We start from the raw sequence: 14,503 nt of genomic DNA, 5'->3' as shown, positions 1-14,503 counted from the left end.
GTGAAGATAAATGTCCTGCGAGTACTTATGGCTAAGAAAGATTTGTGCAGATTATCTGAAATCCTGAATTTTTTAGAAGTAAAATATAGATTTCTGTCCACATGAAGCTCAGCTGTTACAGAAATATGAGAAATATCCACAGGACCTCGAGGACAGTATTATTAATATTTCTAGTGTAATATGAGCACATACTAAGTAAATGTCGCAATGCTTTGCCAATGAGAGTCTTCATTTCTGTTCTGCAATATTAAAATGTGAATTATTGATGGATGATACACACTTGTTCAGCATTTAAGCATATGAGTTACCACTTACCATTGATCGTTTTTTGCATTGCCACATTACGGCAAAGCCAGTGCTAACTGTGGAGTTTGTGTGCTGTCAGCACTGGTTAGCCCATTCACTGAAATTGTACCCTGGAGTATTGTCAGCTTGGTAAACACTTTGCAGTGCTAGGGTATCATTTATCAAGCATAAAGAAGCATTGCTTTTTGAGACTGACATGCAAGGCCTTAAAATGGTTTTCCATCTTTGTAATTTAGGATACGGCTCTAGGGAACACTGATACAGACAATGATGAAGCAAACAATGGAGATGGCACCAGAGAGACTCCATTCATTGGGAAATCATCAGTCAGGGGTATGTTTTTTTAATGTTTTCAGTGAGTTTTATAACATATAAAAATTGCATTGTTGAGTTTTGTCAGTGGGTAAATGTTCTATTATGTGTTGCTGCAGATCAGTACATATATTCTCATATGTTGCACTAATTGAGTGAGTAGGAGTGCATGTATTGGTGTCATGAGGCTAAAGAGTAGGGTTAACGATATCGTTGCAACGTCACGCTTTTTGTGACGTAGCAACGATCTTGCTAACGATCTCCTTTATGTGTGACAGCGACCAACGATCGTTGGTCGTGGGGAATGATCAGGACCTTTTTTTGGTCGCTGATCACCCGCTGTCATCGCTGGATCGGTGTGTGTGACACCGATCCAGCGATGTGTTCACTTGTAACCAGGGTAAATATCGGGTTACTAAGCGCAGGGCCGCTCTTAGTAACCCGATATTTACCCTGATTACCATTGTAAAAGTAAAAAAAAAAAACAGTACATACTTACATTCCGATGTCTGTCGCGTCCCCCGCCGTCAGCTTCCCTGCACTGACTGTCAGTGGAGCCGGCCGTAAAGCAGAGCACAGTGGTGACGTAACCGCTGTGCTCTACTTTATGGCCGGCGTTGCTGACACAGTCAGTGCGGGAAGCTGACGGTGGGGGACGTGACAGACATCGGAATGTAAGTATGTACTGTTTTTTTTTTTAACTTTTACAATGGTAACCAGGATAAATATCGGGTTACTAAGAGCGGCCCTGCACTTAGTAACCCGATGTTTACCCTGGTTACCCGGGGACTTCGGCATCGTTGAAGACAGTTTCAACTATGCCGAAGTCTTCCCCCTGATTGTTGGTCGCTGTAGAGAGAGATGTCTGTGTGACAGCTCCCCAGCGACCACACAACGACTTACCAACGATCACGGCCAGGTCGTATCACTGGTCGTGATCGTTGGTAAGTCGTTTAGTGTAACGGTACCTTTAAACTAAGCACTAAGTGAGTGATTGTAGTGATGTATTAAAGGTGACACAATGACTGTCCCAAGGAAAATATAAAGCTTCTGAGGAGTTGCCAGCAGGGTGTGTATAAATATATAATATTAATATTAATAAATATATAAATTGTCGCCAGTGCAAGTCCATTGTTGTTCTAAATACCCCATTCAAGTGGAACAATCAGACTAGTAACTTCTTCATGACTAAGCTTTTTTGTACGGTCTGCTATTTATACCATCTTTCCTTCCACCATCCGAGTGTGTAAATCATTCTGCCAATAAGAGGCGCTACATCCTATATACTTACAGGGGCTCACCAATGCCGAACCACCACACAAGTTTCTCATGCAAGGTTTATAGCTTAGTAAGTTTATGTCTTTGTATTAATACACCCTAGTTTCATAATCAATTACCATATAAGCTACCTGCCCTAATATATTCAGTCATCTGACTGTTACATAATGCTGCCTGTATGCATTAGGTGAACAAATACATCCTATATACTTAAAGGGGCTCACCGACACCGAACCACCGCACAAGTTTCTCATGCAAGGTGCATAACTTAGCAAGTTTATACCTTTGTCTTAATAAACCCTAGTTTCATGATCAATTACCATATCTGCTAGCTGTCCTAATTTATTCAGTCATCTGACTGTAACATAATAGTGCATTATGCATTACGTGAACAAATAAAATGTCTAAAATTTGTTAAATGGTAAAGAAAATCCAAAATCATTCTGAATATGCAATTACAAGTTAGCCAAATGGCAGCTTTCTAGCATTGATACCTAATTAATCATTGCCTTTGGCAGATTGAAACTGTATCATGTGCCAGGAAAATGATCTAATTTAATGTTTCCTATATTTATGCAGAAGTAATGCATTGATCAGCAGTATACTGTAGAACTCTATATAGAAAGCCATTTAAATGAGCCACTTGTAAATAGAAAGACAAATCAAGGTCACCTCTAAGTCCAATAACAAAAGAATATACATATTCATGCTGTTACATGATGGAACTGCTAACAATAGATCCACCCATCCTGAGCCAAGAGCCAGATATGTTATTCAAGGTTAGTCAGAAATATGATATTCCCAAAAATACAAAATAGTTTCAAACAGTACTTTTTATAAAGAACTTTCTCCATAAAATTGTTAGTAAGGGCTCTTTCACACCTTTTTGGTACACAACATATACATTTTTTTTTACAGATAGATCACAGACCCTTTACAATCAATGTACCTTTCATGCTATTTGTCTGCAAAAAAAATGGAGACATGTTCTACTTTGATCTGTGTGACCTACAACAACAAGCTTATTGATTATATGTAGAAAAAAGGCGATTACAGCAGCTAAATAGGAAATGGATAAATAGGAAACGGTTCTTTACAGTTAGAATAGTTAGACTCTGGAATGCACTACTGCAAATGGTAGTGATGCCAGATACTATAACAAAATGTATAAAAAGCTGAACCCTATTCTCACAACAAATAACATAATGGGTTATAACTAGTATAGTGCTACAAACTGTGTAACTGGTGGAGATAGCATGAACTTCATGGATGGACCAGTTTCTTTTATTCAACCTATGTTATTATATAACTAACGTGCATCGATCACCAATTTTTAGTTTTAACCATGATTATGACATAGTTCCTTGTGAGCTTTATGTTATATGTCTTTTTATTTTTTATGTTTTTAAGTGGTATTTTAAGTGATTAAGTCTAAACTATAGAATTTAAACTAATAAGGTTCTCTTAAGGGAGAAAATGCTGTGGATGTTAGCTGCATATGACAGCTGTCATCCTGTGGCATTGGGGCAGATTATCTCCTTTAGATGGTAGCAAGAGGGAGAGGATTCCTTATTTAAGGGAACCTGTCACCTGGTTTTCCCATATAACCTACGGTCGCCACCTTTCAACCCTGTGTTACAGCATTCTGGAATGATGTATATGTCTCCAAGCCACCTTGTAGAACAAAAAAAAGACCTTTTATGATACTCACCTACGGGGCGGTCTGGTCCGATGGGTGTCGCTCTTCTAGGTCTGACACTTCCTCTCTACTTGTGATACCATCCTCCTACTCTGCTTTGTGTGGATGACACATCCAACATAGGGATGAACAAACATGCCCAGTGATACTCAGTTATCACTCCAGCATCACAGTGCTTGGATGTCCTCGTTACTCTGCGAATATTGGGCAGAGCTCTATTTAAAACTCGAATCCACGCCCCGCATTTTTGGTGCCAGTTACACAGCCTATAAGCATGCAGGGATTGCCTGCATGTCAATTTAATGCCGTAGCCATCTTGGCTATAGCATTACTGTGATTGGCTGGTCATGTCACATCATCATGGGTTAAAAAGAACAGGCACCGCCTGGCTTAGCACACTGACACCATTGTACAGCTCTGTGAAACTTCATATTGGAGGTAGAGTGCTTGTCTAGGCCTGTGTGTTCACAGTATAACGAATCAAAGGTCTGTAGTATATATACTGGTGCTGAAGCCGAGCCATCATACTAACAGCCCTTCTAACAGCTAATGGTTTGGTTTTCTCTTTGTGCCACATAAAATCTGCATTTAGCCTAGGGAGGGAGAGAGAGTCGCAGGAGAAGGGAGAGTCACAGAATACAGTCTGTAGACAGGGATTAGGGCTGTGTAGTCCGTTGGAAAATATATAGCTGCAGCTTTTTTTTGGATGGGCTCAAAAAATGGAATATATTTTGAGCCATCAAGTATTACGTGCTTTAAGGCCATTTTTTGTGTTATATAACAGTCCTAAAATTGTTGAAACATTTTCCTGGGTTAAACTTTCTCACTCATACACAATTCCATAGTGTGGAGCGCATCTCTGTAATCTCTAAAACTGAAAAAAGCATGTAAAAATTTTGTAGCTCTACATTTCTCAGCCATACAGTATTACATGGGTTGGGTATATTTCTGTGATCTTTAAAAAAAGAGAAAACATTTAAAATTTTTGAAGGGTTATATTTTTCAGCCATACAGTATTATATATGGTCCGGGTACATTTCTGTGATCTTTAAAACTGAGAACAATTTTGTTGAGATACTTTTTTTATTATTATACATTTTTATAGCACCATTTATTCCATGGCATTTTACATGTGAAAAGGGGGCAAACATAGACAAATACATTAAACATGAGCAAAAAACAAGGCACTAACAGGTACAGAAGGAGGGAGGACCCTGCACGCGAGGGCTCACAGTCTGCAGGGGATGGGTGAGGATACACTAGGAGAGGGTAGAGCTGGTGGTGTGGTGGTTCGGTAGGTTGAGGATCACTACAGGCTGTAGGCTTGTCGGAAGAGGTGAGTCTTCAGGTTCTTTTTGAAGGTTTCTATGGTAAGCGAGAGTCTGATGTGTTGTGGCAGAGCATTCCAGAGTATGGGGGAAGCATGGGAAAGTCTTGGATGCGGTTGTGGGAAGAAGAGATGAGAGGGGAGTAGAGAAGGAGATCTTGAGAGGATCGGAGGTTGCGTGTAAGTAAGTACCGGGAGACCATGTCGCAGATGTATGGAGGAGACAGGTTGTGGATGGCTTTGTATGTCATAGTAAGGGTTTTGAACTGGAGTCTCTGGGCGATAGGAAGCCAGTGAAGGGCTTGGCATAGGGGAGAGGCTGGGGAATAGCAGGGAGACAGATAGATTAGTCGGCCAGCAGCGTGTTGGATGGACTGGAGTGGTACCAGAGTGCTAGAGTGGAGGCCAGAGAGTAGGAGGTTGCAGTAGTCAAGGCGGGAGATGATAAGGGCATGCACTAGTGTTTTTGTGGTGTCATGGTCAATGAATGCGTGGATCCGGGAAATATTTTTGAGTTTGAGATGGCAGGAGGAGGCAAGGGCTTGGATATGTGGTTTGAAAGAGAGGGCAGAGTCGAGAATCAACCCGAGGCACCGGGTGTGTGGGACTAGGGAAAATGAGCAGCCATTGACATTGATGGATAGGTCTGGTGGAGGGGTAGAGTGAGATGGGGAAAATGATGAATTCTGTTTTGACCATGTTCAGTTTTAGAAAGTGAGCAGAAAAGAAGGCCGAGATAGCAGACAGACAGTGTGGGATTTTGGTAAGTAAGGAGGTGAGGTCAGGTCCGGATAGGTAGATCTGCGTGTCATAGGCGTAGAGATGATACTGCATACCGTGGGATTCTATGAGCTGTCCCAGGTTGAAGGTGTAGATGGAGAAGAGTAGGGGTCCTAGAACAGAGCCTTGAGGAACACCGACAGACAAGGGGTGAGGTGAGGAGGTGGTGTGGGAGAGGGAGGCACGGAATGTTCGGTCTGTTAGATATGATGAGATCCAGGATAGGGCTAAGTCTGTGATACCAAGAGATGAGAGGATCTGTAGCAGAAGGAAGTCAAAGGCAGAAGACAGGTCCAGGAGAAGGAGGACAGAGTAGTGTCGCTTGCTCTTGGCAGTTAGTAGGTCATTGGTGACTTTAGTTAGGGCAGTGTTTTGATCCGGTGACCTTGGAGCTGCATGAGAACTTTCACTGGAGAAAGTGGCCACTATACTGACCGCAAACCTGAACTTAACACCGCAACTAGAAGTAGCCGTGGAGTGTACCTAACACACCTAGACACCTCATCACAGCCGGAGAACTAAATACCCCTAAAGATGGAAATCGGAATACTGTCTTGCCTCAGAGAAAATCCCCAAAGGATAGACAGTCCCCCACAAATATTGGCGGTGAGTCGGAGAGGAAAAAACATACACAGGCAGAAAAAACAGGATTTAGCACAGGAGGCCACTCTAGCTGGATAGGACAGGATAGGACAGAGTTCTGTGCGGTCAGTATAAAACCCTTCAAAAATCCACAGCAGAATATACAAAAAACTTCCTACATCTAACTAAAGATGTAGGAGCGTATATCTGCAACTCCAGTGAAACCAACCAGACTGAGAAAACACAGACACAGTCTAATCTGGACAAAAGACAAACAAACGAACAGTACTGAAAATAAGCCCACTGCATGTGTGCCACAGGAAAAGAAACAGACACTTATCTTTGCTGAACTGGCAGATAAGCAGGAGAGGCCAGGCAGAGATCCAATATTTCCAAAGAAACATTGACAACTGGCAAGGGCTAAAGGATCCTGCACACCTAAATATCCCAGTCAGAATTGTAATTATCCGATACACCTGGCCAGGACTGCGAGTCAGAGACAACTGCATTCCCACCAACAACCACTGGAGGGAACCCAAGAGCAGAATTCACAACAGGGCAGCTTCAGTTGAGTGATGGGGTTGGAAGCCAGATTGTAACCGGTCAAAGAGTGAAAAGGAGGAGAGGTGGGAGGACAGTTCTTGATGGACATGTTGTTCCAGTAGTTTTGAGGCATAATGGAGAAGAGATATCGGGCGATAGCTAGACATAGAAGATGGGTCGAGGGAGGGCTTTTTGAAGATGGATGTGATCTTGGCATGTTTGAAGGATGAGGGGAAGACACCTGTTGTGAGTGAGAGGTTGAAGAGGTGTGTTAGGGTTGGGATGAAGACCATGGCAAGGTTAGGGATAAGGTGGGACAGGAGCGGGTCAAGCGTGCAAGTGGTGAGGTGTGATCTTGACAGGAGGGTGGACAGCTGATCTTCTGTCATGGTGGAGAAGCTGGTTTTGGAGGAACAGGGTGGAGCAGCTAAGAGGGGCATTGGGCGCTGTGGGCCAAAGCTTTCTCTGATTGTATCGCTCTTCTATTTAAAGAAAGAGGCAAAGTCTTTAGCAGAAATGAGAGGGGAGAGAGGAGTTGCAGGGGGATGGAGAAGAGAATTGAAAGTGTTAAAAAGCTGTCTAGGGTTGTAAGACAGGGAGGATATGAGAGATGAGAAGTAAGTTTGTTTTCCGGCAGTGAGCATGGACTTGAAGCTGGCGAGGGGCTGCTTGTATGCAGTGAAGCGGTTGGCAGAGCAGGATCGCTTCCATCTCCGCTCAGCGACCCTGGAAGCCCTTTCAATTCTTTGGTCAGGCTGTTCAGCCAGGGCTGCCTGTTGATTGTACGAGTTTTGCTATGGATGAGCGGGGTGACCGAATCCAGTGGTGCTGTTATTGTGGTGTTATAAAAAGAGGCAGCAGAATCTGTGTCATGAAGGGGGGGCTATGTCTGTAAGAGAGAGAAGTGACTCAGAGAGTGATTATAAATCAAGGTGTTTGAGATTTCTGCAAGGGTGAGTGAGTTTGTGGAGTGGGGGTTGCACACAAGGAGAGGAGAGGGAAGAGAATGTCAGTAGTTTGTGGTCAGACAGGGGGAGGGGTGAGTTAATGAGATTAGTAACAGAGCAGAGGCGGGAGAAGATGAGGTCCAGCATGTAGCCATCTTTGTGAGTGGCCTCGGAGGACCATTGAGTGAGGCAGTGAGCGATAAAAGTTTAGAGGCAGCTGAGGTGAAAGTATCAATGGGGATGTTGAAGTCACCCATGATGATAGCGGGGATGTCAGCAGAGAGGAAATGAAGGAGCCAGGTGGTGAGGTGGTCGAGAAAGGTGGAGATGGCTAGTTCTGGGGGGTGGTAGATGACAGCCAGGTGGAGGTTGGAGGGGGAATAGATGCGTGCGGAGTGCACCTCAAACGAGGGAAGAGTAGAGGTTGAATCCACCATAGGAAAGCGCAGCTGGAGAGGCTGAGTCAGAGGGGGTGAGCCAGGTTTCAGTGAAGCCAAGGAAGTATAGTTTGTTGGTGATGAAGAGGTCATGGATAAATGGCAGTTTGTTGCAGACAGAGCATGCGTTCCATAGTGCTCCAGGTAAGTGGACCGGGGCAGTGGGGGCTGGATGAATGGGTATGAGGTCATCATGGTTTCGAAAACGTGTAGAGGATTGTGGCAGGGGGTTAGAAATGAGTGTGGGGATCTGTTAAGGGAGCCGGGATTTGGGGATACATCACCAGAGATGCGGAGTAGCAGACAGTGCGTTAGAAGGTGGGAGCAGAATAGGACATGATGTGGCTGTGTGTGTCTGGAGAAGAAATGATTATATATGGAGGAACAGTACTAAGGAGAAGGTGAGATGGCTGGGGAGTATTGAGGGAGAAATGAGTAGTTCTTTACAAGGTGGAAGGATTGCAGGAGATTGTAAAAAGGAAAGTAGTATGGGGTGAAAGAGAAAAGAAACCAAAAAATTGTAGTGGTTTGGTATTCTGTTACCTTCCAGTCAATTCCATTCCAATTCAGTCTAATTCAAATTAATTAGAAATATGTAATTTGAAAGATGTAATTTGAAAGGTGCATGGATCAGACAACGTCTGGATCAGACTCCTGGATCTGAATATATCTGCTACTAAGAGGACTCAGCTGTGAGTGGATGTGGGGGTGTGTGGCCAGAACACATGTTCAGAGTTAAATAAAAAGTAATAAATGCCCCCCATAAATGCCCGCCATTAGCGGTTAGACTGACCGCTCAGAGGTATGCATGGAAGACACAAGAGAAGTGAAATACATTATGAATCCAATGTGAAGGGTGAGCAGTGCATACCAGAGAAAGCTAAATGCAGTTCACATAGACATTCAGGAGCTAGGCATACCTGGAGACATTCAGTGCATACCAGAGAAAGCTAAATGCAGTTCACATAGACACTCAGGAGCTAGGTACAGCTGTAGACATTCAATGCATACCAGAGAAAGCTAAATGCAGTTCACATAGACATTCAGGAGCTAGGCAAAGCTGGAGACATTCAGTACATACTAGAGAAAGCTAAGTGCAGTTCACATAGACATTCAGGAGCTAGGAAAAGCTGGAGACATTCAGTGCATATCAGAGAAAGCTAAATGCAGTTCACATAGACATTCAGGAACTAGGCAAAGCTGGAGACATTCAGTACATACTAGAGAAAGCTAAGTACAGTTCACATAGACATTCAGGAGCTGGGCAAAGCTGGAGACATTCAGTGCATACCTGTGGGAAGAGGAAAACAGCTTGATTAGATGGTACAGATGGTGATGATGATGATGATGATGACGATAAAATTAAAGGAGTGTTGAGTGGCCAAATGCATTCTAGATTTCAGTCTAATTCAAAGTAAATAGAAATATGTAATTTGAAAGATGGAATTTGAAAAATGCATGGATCAGACTAGAGTCTGGATCAGACTCCTGCATCTGAATATATGTATACATTTCTATATTTATGAATACATTTCTCAGCCATATATGAATACATTTCTCAGCCATATAGTTTTATGTGGTCTGTGGTACATTTCTGTGATTTATAGCACTCCAAAAATGTTTTAAAATGTTTTACTGTATTCAATTAGTCATTCATACATAATGTGCTTAGTGGGTGACAAAGACAGCAGAAGCATGCGAGACACCCGAGGGAGTGACCGGAGGAATATTGGAGCCAGAGGAACCTGGTGCAACAGCTGAGGTGGCAGGAGCCTGTGGTTCTGATCCGGCCGACATTCCAGACCCAGGAAGGCCCAAACCTAGGCCACATCCTCTACCACTGAGGTTCTTGCAGACTGCAAATGGGAGAGCCAGAATTCAGGAACTGGTGAGAGGACTATGGCGCCTAAGCTGATCAGAAGAGACAAGAAGGCAATCCAGGACCTGTTCTGGAAATATGTTATTGGGCCCACTAGCTTAATGTACCAAGAGTTGGCATCTTGGGGTGGTAGCTACTTATGACCATCAGCAGAGAAAGGGGTATATTGAAGAGTTTGTCACGCACAATCACATCTCGATCAACCATTGGGCAGTAGAGTCAGAACACTCGCCTCGAAGACTGCAAGAGCTGACAGCTGAAACTAGGGTCACGTTTCTCAAAATGGATGGGCAACATCACTGGTATGCAGTGAGAGTGATCCCAGAAGGAAGTGAAAATGATCATCCTTCATGAGAAATTAACAGGCCTGGGAGAAGCTCCTTAAGGTGTCTCGAGACAGGGCTGCTCCCACCCTTGAAAGATCATACTGTCCTTGGGGTTCACCATCTCCTATACGTGAGCAACCGATGGTGCAGGAGACACAGGGGCTCCGGCACAACCTGAAGCCAGGTCAGTTACAGCTCAGGAACTTTGTGCAAAGCCTTTATGAGTGTAGGAGTACAGCAATTACACTTAAAAAATATTTCTATAAGGCCCTACAGATGTTGCCTTATAATTTTTTACTGCCTTTTCACTTTCTGCAAATCCTTTATGAGTGTATAAGTACATAAAGTACACTTTCAAAATATTTACGTACAACATTTTTTTATGGATTCACTGACTCATCTATATAGTTTATCATGGTTATTTTTGCATTACGGTGGTATGTAAAACTTACAAAAAGCATAAAAAATATTTATGGATTAGATTACTCATCCATAGAGTATTATATCCTTTCTGTCACATTTTGGTGGTATATATGTTAAGGCTGACGGAACGCACCGAGTAAATATAGGTGCATTCGCAGCCTGGGGTTCACCGTGCAAGAGTGGAACCTGCTGCTAGTAAATGGCAGCACTATATGGTGGTATAATGCCTGAATAGACACAGGTTCCGTCACCCGGTCTGTATAGGAGCAAACTCTGTTGCTTCACAGAGTCACCGAGATTAGGATAACGCTGTGCCCCAGAGGTGCCGGAATTCTAGTGGCTATATGCCAGCCCTAAATTCACACACACGAACTCCTCTGCGGAGGTACCGGAATTCTAGTGGCTATACAGCCGACCCTGAACACATGCAGACACTGACCACAAGGTAGCTAAGCTCATAAACATAGGTTGATACTAGCGCATGGCCGTGCGGCCATGTAAACCTTCTATAGAGAAAGCTCTCCAGGACCTTCCTAGTGGTGCACAGCAGCGCACAGTATCTGCCTGAGCCAGACGCTGGGACCAACGTCTCTGCTGAGCAGGCTCCACTGTGTGTGTGTGCCCCCCCAAAGAAGCACATCAGTGAAACGCGTGTTGGGGTTGTTTCTCACGTCCGTTCCTAAGGTTGGTTTACAATGGTCATTTTGATTCTTATTACGGCTATCTTCTCTCATTTGCATGCACTTTAAAGGAGTCTGGGTCGGATTACAATACAACTCTATCAGGCTGGTTTTGATAATTATTATGTTAATGAAGTGTCATTTGGGTGCCTTTATTTACTGAGCACTTGACAGTTTATATGAATAGGAGGCCCCTATGATTTCTCTATGTTTGGCAGTGTTATAAGTGCCTTTTAATATATCTATCACCCTGTTTATTTTGCAAATATTTTGCTGCAGCTGGTAGCCTTTCTTTACATGTTTATTATCAGTAACTTTACTGCTTATTTTTCTACTGCTGGCTATTTTTGCACATATTTATATGCATGTAGTTTAAGTATGCCTTTTTGATCAATTTAAAACCGCCTTTTGACGCGACACTAGGTGTAACTTGAAACCCTTTTTTTCTTCTTTTACATGTATTTTATGTATTTATTTATTGATATGATGATATAAACTGTTTTTAATATAATCATCAATAAAATTTCTATTTTAAATAAAAAAGTTGTAGCTCTTGGAAAAGTATGATGTAAAAACAATTTTTAATAAAAAAGTAATTTTTGCGTATAGAAGCAGTGATACATAAAGAAACAAAAAATATAAATCTGGTATAGTTGTAATCGCATTGATCCAAAGAATAAAGCTGTCTTTTCACATACAGTCATGGCCAAAAGTTTTGGCAACCTTCAAATTGTTCAAGAAAATGAAGTTTTTGTCTCCAAATTTGGGGTGCGTCTTATAATCCGAATTGAGCTTAATGGGGTGGTGGTGGAGCGGGGTCACAGGAGGCAAGGTTGCTGCTTCAGGTCAGCGGTGATGGGAACGGTGCAATGCATTAGTGCCTGATGTCGGCAGTGGTTAGCGAAATCTTCTTTCCCGTAGATTTCCCTGTGGTGGGCTTTGGGAAATTGGCCTTCGGAGGCGGTGCATGTGCAGATTGAGAACTTGGGAGACAAGATCTCGGGAGATAAGGCCGATAATGCTAATGACAGTTAAATCGAACTTTGTGAGAGTTTGATCTGTGTGTCGTGTTAATTGGAGCACAGGTATTGACAATATGGAGAACTTAATTTTTTCATCTTCTCCATTGTCTCTGTCCGTGGATGTTGGACTACACTCAGGCGACAACCAAGTGCAACCCAATGTTTCACACTTACCCATAGACTTGTATGGGTGCATGTGATCTGATCACCGGATGCACCCGCAGCATGCTGAATCGATATGATGCGGAATCGACATGAGAAAAAAATTGCAGATCTGCACTGCTCCAAAGTGTAACATTGGGTCAAGTGATGTCCAATAACACAGATAGCATTCGGCCGTGTTATACGCTAATATGAGTGAGATTAAATATGGACACAGCACTCATGAAATTGCTAAGGTATTGGAAAGTGATCACAGAACCATAAAACGTTTTGTGACAAATAGTCCATAGGGTTGCAAAAAATATGTTGAGAAAAAAACATGCACATTAACTGCCAAATAATTGAGAAGATTTAAACATAAAGCAACCAGAAATCCATTATCTTCCAGTGCTGTCATATTCCAGAACTGCAAACTCTCAGGAGTGCCCAGAAGTACAAGGTGTTCAGTGAACAAGACACGAAGTTGAAACGTCTTTTCAACTCATCACTTTTTGGGCCCTGCCAGGTGCAAAATCATTATTTTTTGACCACATGAAGGGTAAAATCATGTTCAGAAGAAATAAAATTGCAAACTGTGAAATAACATAATTTTTCATTTTCACATCCAAATGTTATCCAGTTTTAGCTATGTATCTGGGGGCCAAAAATACCCATAAATTAATTCCTTGAGAAGTCTAAAGGTACCTTCACACATAACGATATTGTTAACGATATCGTTGCTATTTGTGACGTAGCAACGATATCGTTAATGAAATCGTTATGTGTGACAGCGACCAACGATCAGGCCCCTGCTGGGAGATCGTTGGTCGCTGAATAAAGTCCAGAACTTTATTTCGTCGCTGGACTCCCTGGAGACATCGCTGGATCGGCGTGTGTGACACCGATCCAGCGATGTCTTCACTGGTAACCAGGGTAAACATCGGGTAACTAAGCGCAGGGCCGCGCTTAGTAACCCGATGTTTACCCTGGTTACCATGCTAAAAGTAAAAAAAAACAAACAGTACATACTTACCTACAGCTGTCTGTCCTCCAGCGCTGCGCTCTGCACTCCTCCTGTACTGGCTGTGAGCCGGAAAGCAGAGTGGTGACGTCACCGCTCTGCTTTCCGGCTCCCAGACAGTACAGGAGGAGAGCAGAGAAGCAGAGCGCAGCGCTGGAGGACAGACGGCTGTAGGTAAGTATGTACTGTTTGTTTTTTTTTACTTTTAGCATGGTAACCAGGGTAAACATCGGGTTACTAAGCGCGGCCCTGCGCTTAGTTACCCGATGTTTACCCTGGTTACCGGCATCGTTGGTCGCTGGAGAGCGGTCTGTGTGACAGCTCTCCAGCGACCAAACAGCGACGCTGCAGCGATTCGGATCGTTGTCGGTATCGCTGCAGCGTCGCTAAATGTGAAGGGGCCTTAACTTCCAGAATGTGTCATTTATGGATGTTTCTGCTGTTTTAGTACCTCAAAAGCTCAATGTGACATTGTGTCAGCCACCTATTCTAACCAAAATTACACAACAAAACCAGCGCTTCTGCCCCTCCATGCACTTTTTCACCAAATGTTGGATATTGTCACGTTTCAGAGAAATTGTGCAATACATTTTGGGGTCTAGTTTCTCCTATCATATCCTTTGAAAATGAAAAAAATGCAGCTAAAGTAATATCTCATTTGAAAAAAAACTGTATTTTTTCATTTTTGCCATTATACTTTTTGCCTCAATCCCTGTGTTGTAGCACCTGAAAGGCTAACAAATTTCCTGACAGCAGTTTAGAATAATGCGATGGGTGTAGTTTTCAAAATGTTATCACTT

The 14,503-nt window shown here is 42.9% G+C and overlaps 1 long non-coding RNA gene across 1 annotated transcript in view; it reads left to right on the top strand.

Moving 5' to 3' along the window:
• Positions 1-542: 542 nt before the first annotated feature.
• Positions 543-14,503, top strand: part of LOC138657695 (uncharacterized) — a 38,733-nt gene continuing 24,772 nt past the window's right edge. The window contains exon 1 of the long non-coding RNA XR_011317140.1: positions 543-639. This is a non-coding gene — a long non-coding RNA (uncharacterized lncRNA). The remainder of the gene's footprint in view (positions 640-14,503) is intronic.

This window comes from Ranitomeya imitator, chromosome 1 (assembly GCF_032444005.1).
Source record: "Ranitomeya imitator isolate aRanImi1 chromosome 1, aRanImi1.pri, whole genome shotgun sequence".
NCBI lineage: Eukaryota > Metazoa > Chordata > Amphibia > Anura > Dendrobatidae > Ranitomeya > Ranitomeya imitator.
This window is presented reverse-complemented; position numbering and strand designations above follow the sequence as displayed.